The sequence below is a fragment of the Pteronotus mesoamericanus genome, unplaced genomic scaffold (genome assembly GCF_021234165.1).
Source record: "Pteronotus mesoamericanus isolate MK-2021 breed Mesoamerican mustached bat unplaced genomic scaffold, CSHL_Meso_final contig_164, whole genome shotgun sequence".
NCBI classification, from domain to species: domain Eukaryota; kingdom Metazoa; phylum Chordata; class Mammalia; order Chiroptera; family Mormoopidae; genus Pteronotus; species Pteronotus mesoamericanus.
This window is the reverse complement of record NW_026555065.1, coordinates 14,958,981-14,969,628: the sequence shown is the minus strand read 5'-3', so window position 1 is coordinate 14,969,628 and position 10,648 is coordinate 14,958,981. Positions and strand designations below refer to the sequence as shown.

At 45.2% G+C, this 10,648-nt stretch overlaps 1 protein-coding gene across 2 annotated transcripts in view; it reads left to right on the top strand.

The window, feature by feature from the left end:
- The first annotated feature begins 266 nt into the window (after nucleotides 1-266).
- Nucleotides 267-10,648, top strand: part of TMOD2 (tropomodulin 2) — a 50,611-nt gene continuing 40,229 nt past the window's right edge. For both annotated transcript variants that reach the window (XM_054565426.1, XM_054565425.1), the window contains exon 1: nucleotides 267-381. The gene's annotated coding sequence lies outside the window, so the exon portion shown is untranslated. The remainder of the gene's footprint in view (nucleotides 382-10,648) is intronic.

The window sequence follows — 10,648 nt, the reverse complement described above, 5'->3', positions numbered from 1 at the left end:
AGCCCCTAGCTTCTCAAAAGAGCCTGCACCGTCCTTTCCCAAGCCTAAAGCTCTCCTCTCCTGCAGAGCGCTTACGGGGTCGGGATGCAGATTCTGGGAGAAGACAGTTGCAAAGCAAGGCCGGAGTGAAGAGACCCGGGCTGCGCGGACCAGGGCGGGGGTCCGGCGTCCGCGCGGCCGCGGCGCGCCGCCGAAACTACGCTTCCCAGCCTGCTCCGCTGCCGCCGCGCTCCTGGGCGCCGCGCCCGCCCTCCGTCCGGGAGCCGCCTGTTGATCGCCGCGCTCGCCGGGCTACGGCGCCGCCCCTGCTCGTGGCCCCGCTACCTGGGGCTGAGGGACTGACGGCTCGCACCGCCTGCGACGGGATGGGCGCACTGACGGGTGAGCGCGCCGAGGGCTAGGTGGGGACCGGCCGGGACCAGGCGCTGTTTGCAGCTCGGGTCCGCAGCGCGGGGGCTGCCGCTCCCTCCCTGTAGCTGGAGGATGCTCCGCGGTATCGGCGCTCGGCCGGCAGGGCGCGGAGAGCGGGGCCACCTCGTGCCTCCTCGCCCCGCGGGGTGCGCGGGGCTGCGCAGAGGAGAGCGCTGCGTGGGGGATGCGCGGACGGGAGGCGCCTGCGAGGTGTGGGTTCCACGCCCTGCACTGCGGCTTCTTTGCCTCTGCAGCCCGCCGGGCCGCTGCAGGGAGGGCGCGGTCTTCTGTCCTCCCTGGGCTGCGGGGTTGGGTTTTTCCACGCTGGGCTTTGTTCCGCACTTTTCCTCTCCTTTGAACGTTTAACAAGCTCCCAGAGCCTAACTATTGCTTCTCGCTGCATCGTTAAAGCGGGCGACGCGGAGTGGTGGGGAAGGGTGGACTCCGGCTGGCTTCTTTTTCTAAGATCCCCGGAGCTGTCACCCGCAGGGAGTTTGAGCCTCCGAGCAAGCAGCATTCCGAGAGCGGCCTGATGCAGGCAGGTCCTTGAGACCCTTATATTTTTACTGGTTAAAGAAATGGTAGCAAGTGGTCTCTTGAGCCTTCCTAAATTTACCCTGTTGACCTGCAGAAATGAAGCTTGATTTTTTTAATGCCGTAATAATAATATTAACAAGTTTTCTAATGGTAGTTTTTACTTAAAGTATTCAAAGGTGAGAAGGTGATGCAGGCCAAATGCAAATTAGCAATGAAATGCTACGGCTTGTCTTGCCCATTAGACATCAGAATCACGAGGCACTTGGAAAGGGAACAGAAAGAGCAGGGGAGCAGGTGTTTTTAAGACGGGTTTCCTTCTTAGCTCTGCAGTTAAGAAGCTGAGGGACTCTGGGCAAGTTCCTTCACCTCTCTGAGCCTCTTGCATGTAAAATGGGACGTTTGGGTAAATGACTTCTAAACCTGTGTTCTCCCAGAATTCTCGTATCAGGGAACCGAAGGGACGAGGGGGCTCTGATCAACACCATCATAAAGAGCCTGATTGTGACAGGGCAAGTGGCTTTACCCTGATGAGGAGGAAAGATTTTTCCGGGCTTACGCAATTTAATTTTTTCAAAAAATAAGTGATTTCCGGTATCTACTCTCTTTAGTCTAACCCAATAAATATGCGTTATTACTTTTAATTTTTGTACGTCACTGTAAATTTGTAGGCAACGTGTTGTGTTTGCTTTTGATTTGCTGAAGGTGAAGTGATGAGGTCAGCAGGTAAAGGGAGAAGCAAATGGTCCCCCAGGGCTGAGTTGCAGTGGTCCTCTGTGGGCAATAAGGCTGTGGGTAGGAAGCCCCAGCAAGAAGTAACCAGAGTATATACACTGAGGAAAGAGGACTGGATGCTGACTGGTTTATTTGAATAATAAATACTACACAATAGAAGGAATGAGAGAACCAGAAAACCAGTGCAGTGCAAACCCTAACATAACCAATTCAGACAAGGACTCATCCGCAGTTACAACACGTTTGAGTGAGCTCTGGCCAGTGTGGCTCAGTTGGTTGGGCGATGTCCAGGTCCCCAGTTCAATTCCACGTCAGGGCACCTTGCTTAGGTTGCAGGTTCCCTCCCCAGCGCATAGGAGAGGCGACCAGTTGCTGTTTCTTTCCCACATTGGTGTTCCTCTCTCACATCAATGTTTCTCTCCCTCTCCTTCTCCCTCCTTTCCTCCCTCTCTAAAAATATATAATAAAATCTTTAAAATTTTTTGAGTGAAAAGTTGTTGGAGAACAGGATTTTCACATTATTTCAAAGTATCTCACCACAGGTTATCTAGGAAACATGTGTCCTTACAGCGAAGAGATGAGCAAGTTTTCACTTCAGCCTAGTTTACCAGTACCTAGAATTAGTCTTCTGTTGGGATGCAGTAAGAAGGTCATAACTTCACACATGGTATGTTCCTGCCAAAAAGACTGGAGGAGGGGCAAGTATGTAGATTAAAATACTCAAGTGATGTAACAACCAATTGGGAGATATGAACTTTGGATCCTAGATCAGAAAAAGAATAGCTATAAAAGATGATTTAGAGACAATTGGGGAAAGCTGAATATGGACTTAATATTAGATAATATTACGGAATTACCTTTAATTTTCTTAGGTGCGGTAGTGGTACTATGGTTATGCAGGACACTGTCCTTATTCTTTCGAGATGTGGGTATTAGAGGCAAAGTGTCATGACACCTGCAACTTTCAGCTGGTTCAGGAATAAGTATAAGAGTCGGGGTGGAAGCTCGGAAATACAGCAAAGTGATGACATTTGGTGAATCAAAGACAGTGGTATACGGGTGCTTATTGTCTTATTCCTTTACCTTTTTGTAGATTGAAACTTTTTAAATTAAAAAATTGGGAGATATCAATAAAATAAATGAGTAAATAAAAAGAAAGCATCATAGAGGGCTGGGTGGTTGGTGGCAGACAGCTGCAGCGAATCCGTGAAAGCTCCCAGTCCGGTCAGGGAAATCTCCCTCTCTTGGTTCATTTTGGCTACTAAGAACCGTGTTCTTAGGACACCCATCTCCTAACTCTAACCTCGAAGTATTAATAGTTCCCAAACCTTAGAAATTCTAGCCCTACCCAAGAACCACTTTGAAAGCACTGTCCCTTTCCTCTCTGTGTTCAAGATCTGTGTAAATGCAGAAGGAAGTTCCAGGTGGTGGTTCTTTTTATCTTAAGTTAGGGAGGTGTTGGAGAAAAAAAACAGGTCCAGCTTTTTGACAGAATAGAAGATGTAGGGTTTCTTCTCATTCCCTTTATTTGTAAATGACATACAACCAGATGTTTCCTTATAGACTCTAAATGGTTCAAAAAGGTGCATAGAGGTGTGTGCAAAAGAAACTCTAGACCATGTAAACAGAAATAACTCTTAATAATGTTATATAGAAGCTTTTGCTACAAGGATGCTGTACCTGAAATATATCTATGGTACTGCTTTTATATTTTGCCCTTCTGTTTTGGCATGAAGACTTCTCCATCTCTTTCATGTGTGTTGCCAATATTCTGGATTCCTCTGGTGACAGCTGAATAGAGAGGGAATGAGAAGGTGAGCTCTAGGATTGTGGATAACAGGAGTTCATAAAGCAGAATACAGGGTTAGCCATGCCACACCTGGACATAAGGAGTAAGAAGCAAATCTGACACACCAGCCCTAAAGAAAAAACAGGAGGCCTCTTGTCAAGGTGGTTGGCGAGGTCTAGAATCTAGTGAGCGGGGCTTCTGTTTAGCTATTTAATGCAAGAACAGCCATCTGTGTATTGCTGACAGCCATTCTTTCTGGGCAGTGTCTGTTCCATACCAGTTGCTAAATACTTTGCCTTGGTGAAATATCATCAAGGTGAGCATTTGTGAGTTGTGATACCTATAAGTTATATCAAAGCATTGGTCAAAATCTGGCATACAGATGTCAGAGAAAGAGACCAGATAGACAGATCAAAAACTACATAAGCAGGCAGAAGCCTGGAGGGTATGTGAGTCAAAAGATAAAAGGTAGGGGACCCATCATGCCAGTCAGGAAGTGAAAAACTCATAACTTCCAAAAGGCAAGGTGAGAAGAGATGGCTAGCACCAACAGGTAGTTAAAAACTAAAAAGACACAGATATCCAAGTAGAAGGCAAGGAGGCAGATGGAAACAGGGACCCCTGGGAAAACAGAATAGGGCCGGACAAAGGGAAAAGGCGGCTGCAGGAAGTAGAATCAAAGAAGAGAATTAGAAACCAGGTGGCAGGCTGTGCAGACAGTAAGGCTTCCATGCTAAAGAGCTTCTGCCCCAGCCAGGAAATTTCTTGGCTATGTCTTGCCCAGGTGGAAACCCATCTCATACTTTGGAAAGTGCACGTATGGTGACGTGCTGTGCCTGGCAACGCCGACTCAGGGCTCCTGTAGGACGCTGCCTCTCTGTGTTTAACAGATAATGACAGGGATAACAGGGGGAACAGATACCTCAAATAGGAGAGTATGCTGAGGCCAAGGACAAACGAGAAATGGCTTTGACTGAGGGTTTGCATGTGGTAGGCACTGGACCCAGTACGCACATGATCGCATTTAGCATCACCTCCGCCTTCTGAGATAAGTATGTTGTGTTGTTTTGGGGTTTTTTTTTGCCTTTTACAAAGGAAGGAACGAGGCTTGGAGAGGTTGTCACCCACTCGTTGATCTGTAACCATAGACTCAGGGATGGTTGACGCCAGTGCTCACACTTTTAGTTTCCTGTGTTCTGAACCTGGAGGGAGATGGTCACTCCTGGGCACATAGTTTTAAAAGAAGACTGTTTTCAAGCACAATTTGAGCTATGCCAACTTTTGTGTTGTAAGATTGGCAAGTTAAGAACAAATAGTTTCAGATACAGACCCTTCATTCTGGTAAGGTCTCTTCCTCATTCCCTTCAGCTTGTTCCCTCCGATTGCCTCGTCATGTTGTTTGCCTAAAATTCCTCCTTACTCCAGCCTATTCCCTGTCCTTTATCTCCTGCAAGAATTTTCTGTAATATCCCAAAAGCCATTTGGTTGTTTAAAAAAAGAAACAGACTTGATTGACTATGCCATATTCAAATAACTAGATTCCAAAATACAGGCTATGTGTTTTGTGCATATCTTTGTATTTACCCACAGCTAGAAAGGAATTAAATGTAGAAGATCAATTTAGGCTTTTTTTGGTAGGAAATGTTGATATGCTAATTTTATTCTGCTTTATTGGTTTTAGAAAATGTAGGTTTTGCTCTAATACAAATTGGCGCTTTTAAAAATTATTATGAACCTTGGTTTGTGTGGCTCAGTGGACTGAGTACCAGCCTGTGAACTAAAGGGTTGTGGGTTCGATTCCTAGTCAGGGAACATGCCTGGGTTGTGGGCCTGGTCCCCAGTACAGGGCGGGCTAGTGGCAACCACACATTCATGTTTCTCTGCCTCTCTTTCTCTCTACCTTCCCCTCTGTCTAAAAATAAAATAAATAAAATCTTTAAAAAAGTATTATGAGATATTGAAGCTATGTGATAAAGAATAAAAACTTCTCACTTACTGACTACCCCCTCTTTGGATTAAATCATCAGCAGTTGAAGCCCAAGTCCCCCCCGACCCCCGGTCTCCAATGAAATCCCCCTCCCCTGCTCCCCCAGGGTGGTCTTTCCTTTCCATGAGCAGTCCTTTGTATCTTCCCTAGATAGGTATGTACTCTAAAGCAACTGGTGGCACTGTTTGCCCATTTAAAAAACTTTCCACTAGGCTTTTACAAGTACTTTTTGTTCACTCTTTTGTAAGAATTACCCTCAGGTTTTGATTGGGCTGCTGGTTTTGGCATTGGCTGTAAGTCATTGCGTATAGGCAGGGCCAAAAGCCGGGCACCTCATGTTGTATCTGATTTTCCTTTTTCATCCCACAGTTGCAGAAAGAAGGTGGTGAAAAGAGAAGCAAAGAAAGCCACTCTCCTTGATTTCCTTCTCAGGGCGTATATCTTAGGATAATATAGTTATTTGAGGGCCCAATCATCCTTCCTTCAGCTCAAGTCCCTACTCCTGTTTTCCATTTTCCTGGCCCCCCTGGACTCCTGGAGCCTATTTGGCCTCACCTCATTCCAGCGTGCACATTAGCATCTTGTTGCCTGTTGAGCGCTTGCCACGGGACAGACACTCTTCCGGAGGTGAGGCTGTGGCAGTGCTTTGCAAACTTTCCACTGTGGCATCACTAACAGGAGGAGAGGACAAATGTGAACCCTTTGGGCCCTGGGTGGGGCTAAAGCAGGCCAGCCATGAGCCAGAAATTTGCGACTTGATTTTTAAAAGCTATGTGAATGCTGCATTATTCTCATAGTATCTCTGTATTTGTTATTAAAAAAATAATAACTAACTTTTCCCCAAATCTTCAACTCAAAGTTGTACTCCAGGAGGATGCACCTTTTATTTTTATCTCCTCTGGCTTTGAGATTCCCCTGGTACACTGGCACAACACATGCAATTTGTTCAACCAGGTAGTTACATAGTGTTAACGTATTGTTGTAACTACTTAATTAATGTCTCTCTCACTGCTAAACCATGAACTCAGTTGGGGCGCAGGGTATCATCTGTTTTTTTTTTTACTCCTGTTGCCCCAGCAGAGTCTGGAAAACGTGGGCTTTCAATAGATATTTGTTGAATGAATATGCAAACCTGAGCTGGAGAAAGAATATAAAGAATTTCAACATTGTCCCTGTCCCCTGAGAGTTTGTGGTATAGTTGGAGAGAGAACCGTATATATAGCATCCATGAAAAGATAATGGGAGAGCCAGGGGCGAATAGCAAATTGTTAACAGGCAATTCAAATTGAGGAAGCAGAGCAGCCCCTGGAGGCTTAGATAGTCTCAGAAAATTCTGTGGCAGAGCACGGAGGCAGGGGATGTAGTGGAATGAGCTCTGGACCCGTAGGTCACTTCCCCTCTCTGAGCTCATTTCCTTCATCTGACATTTCTCTCGCAGTACTTGTTGGATGCCTACTCTAGTTCAAGACCTGTGCGGAGAGCCAGGATTACAGTCGTGAATAAAATTGACACAGTCCCCACCCTGACAGAGATTAGCAAGGAAGACAAAGATAAAATAAGCAGTTGCAACAAAGTCAAGGACAGCTCTGACCAAGGGGTGCGCCATGGGGATCGGGGTCTGAACAAGCCGTCTCAGAGGAGCTGAAGCTTACATAGAGGCTGGAAGATGAGTAGGACAGCAGTGAGCTGGTGGAGGAGGGGGTAAGAGTGCTGTGAGCAGAGGGAACGACAGAAGGCGTGATCCAGGAATTGGAAGTAGTCCAGGAGGCTGGAGCCAGGAGATGAAGGGGGTGCAGGATGAGGCTGGTGAGGATGACAGAGGCCAGACTGTGATTTTGAACTGTCCTCAAGGCAATGGGAAGCCTTTGGAGAATTTTAAGTAACTAGAGCAGAGTTGTTTAAAAAGATCACTTTGGTCATTTGTATGGCACATCTATTGAAAGGAATTAAGAGGGATGGGGCTGTGCAGTAGAGTGAAGTAGGTGGATTCTTATCAGATTTAGGTAAAGATAGGATTTGGTGATTGATGGCTAAAGAGGATACAAGGAAGAGAATGTGTCAAGAAGGGCCCCCTGGGCCCTGGCTAGGAAGCTCAGTTGGTTAGAGCACTGTCCTGATATATCAAGGTTGTGGGTTCTATCCACAGTCAGGGCTCATACAAGAAGCAACCAATGAATACATAAATAATTGGAACAACAAATCAGTGTTTCTCTTTCTCCCTCCCTCCCTCTCTCTCTCTCCTTTCTACTCTCTCTAACATTAGTAAATAAAAACCCTTTTAAAAAGAGAGAATGGATCCCCAGTTTCTGGGCCAGCTTCCTGAAGTGGGAAACTGTAGAGGAGGAGAAGCCGTAGGAGAAGCCATTTGGAAGGAAAGACAATGAGAGCTTCTGACATCCGAGGAGCCTGAGGCAGCCAAGTAGAGATGTCGGTTCCGCAGATGGAAATATATAAATCTAGTCCAGAACAAAGATACAGATTTGGGGATCTTCGGGGTATGGATAATCATTAAAATTTTGGAGGAGATGAATTTCTGCAGGGAGAATGTTCTAAGACAGGACTGTGCAGCCTACCAGTATTGAGGCGGAGGGAGAGGAACTGTCAAAACAGATCAAGATGGAGAGAGGAGGAGAAAAACCATCTTTTCTGCTGGACTGGCTGATCTTTAAGGCCTCAGTCAGCTCTGACAGTCTGTGGTCATCACAGAGCTGCAATCTGAGTCAGGTCTCAAAAACAGAGCACATGGCTTATCCATGAGAACGAAGAAGGGAATTCCAAGTAATTTTACTGTATCAGCCAAGGTCCCAGTAAGAAACGAGGACACGTGCAAACTGAATAATTGGAAGGAATTTTAATAAAGAAGCTATTTACAAAGATGTAGGGAGGGGCTGAGGAATGCAGTAAGGCAGAAAGCGGGCCCTAGCCACGGAGAGACCCTTCACCACCCCCAAGGACTGAAGTGAACACGGGGAGGGCAGCCATATAGAGAAGGCTGTCTGATCGGAGATGGGGCCTCTGGACCCCCCTCCCGCTCCTTTCCCCCTGCCCTCCAGTTTCCTGCTAGTGCCTCCTGTAGGCCAAACAGAAGCCAGAGAGCAAGGGAGCCCACAGATGCAGTGTAAACACATCATCTTTCCAGGGCACAGAGCAGGATGGGGAGTGGATGTGCAGAGGCAAACAAGATATCCCGAACAATTATTTTGGAAAATGGAAGTGTACAGATAAGAGAATATATTTGTTCCCTATTGCCACTGTCACAAATGTGGTGGCTTAAAACAACACAGATTTATTATCTTAGAGTTTCAGGAGTTAGAAGTCCAAAGCAGGTTTCATTGGGCTGGAATTAATGCATTCCTTTCTGAAGGCTCTAGGACAGAATCCACTTCCTTCCCTTTTCCAGCTTCTAGAGCCCACACACATTTCTTGGCTCTCAGGCCCTTCCTCCATCTTCAAATTAATTGCATCACTCTTAACCTCCGCTTTTGTGGTCCCATCTTGTTCTCTAACTCTTCTATTTACCTCTTCCTCATTTAAGAGCCCCTGTGATTAATTGGGCCCACCCATATAATCCAGGATAACTTTCCTATTTTAAAATCTTTAGGGGGTATTATTCTGCCTACCACATAGAGCAAATAAACCATTTTGACTGGATTGGAGGGCTGCCTAGGAAAGTAACGAAAGAAGAAAATAGGAAGCGCAGATCAAAGGCACATTATAGGAACTTTGGATGAACTGTCTGAATTTTGTTCTGTAGACAATAGGAAGCCAATGGAAGTCCTTTATCAGGGTAGTGGCTTGTTAACCATGTTAAGAAAGATGATCTGATCGTGGTGTTCTGGGTGGCTTAGAGGGAAGAACAGAAACCTTTCAAGATGCAATTAGAGTAGTCCAGGCCTGGAGGAACAAAAGCCTGAAACAAGAGGGACAGGGAGGGGTGCTGTGGAAGTTCTGTGCAGTGAGATTCCACCAGAGGTGTCAACCAACTAGACCTGGAATGAAAGGTAGGAATCTGAGCTTTGGAAGTGACTGACTGCGAGATTAATGGTATGATCTAGATTTTTAGAACATCTGTTTCAGGGGAAGATGAGGAGTTGGCGTATAGTGGCAGAAGCCTGGAATAGAAATAGGAATAGAATCTTACCAACTCTTAAAATACCATCAATTGTAAAATACACCAATATGTTATGTACCACTAAGAAAAAATTAAAATATGATACATGTCTTCTTAAGTATATAATTTTTACTTTATTGAAAGAGCTGTTTTGGTCTTACACACAGATTTTTTGATGTCTTTTAATTGACGTATACCAAACTGCGCATATTTAAAGTGCACAGTTTGAGAACCTATGCATGCACCTGTGAAACTATGACCACAGTCAAGGTAATGAACAGATGTATAACCCCCAGGTTTCCTCATGCCCCTTGGAACGCACTCCTCTGTCTCTCCCTACCTCTCTTTGATTGCAGTGCAACTGCTGATTTACTTTCTGTCATATAGATCAGTTTACATTTTCTAGAATTTTAGGTTAATAAAATTATACCAGGTATATTGTTTTTGGCCTGGCTTCTTTCATTCAGCATAATTATTTTGAGGTTCATCCATATCACCACGTGTATCAATAGTTCATTTGTTTTTATTTCTGAGTAGATTCCATAATGTGGATATAGCGCAATTTGTTTACCCATTCACCTACTAATAATTATTCAGGTTGTTTACAGTTTTTGGCTATTACAAATAAAGCTGCTTTGTATATACATAGATTTTTAAAAGAGCATTCCTGTACATACATAAAAAGGGAAAATGCAAGTGAAATGAATTGGTTGATATTCTTAAACTTCTTCATGTTCAGGTTCCAACTTTTTGAATCATATTTTGACTCATAGTCATCAGTGTCGAGCTTTTTTTGACACAGTACCTCCTCTATGCCGTCAAGAATGGTAATTTTATAAAAATCATTGATATGGGCTCTTAAACCATTCTGTAATTATACGGAACTGGCCTAATCGGGACCTTCCTTTGGGAGCGTTGCTAAGTACACCTGAGTCACCACCCCACCCACTCCCTCCTCACTAGATTTTAAAAGACCCCTGGGATTTTTTCCAAATCCCTGATGCCTGTTCTGCTAGTTTTGAAGCAGGAGCTCTTGATGTTTGTGCATATTTAGGCAGTGACAAGTACATCTTGACTGCTG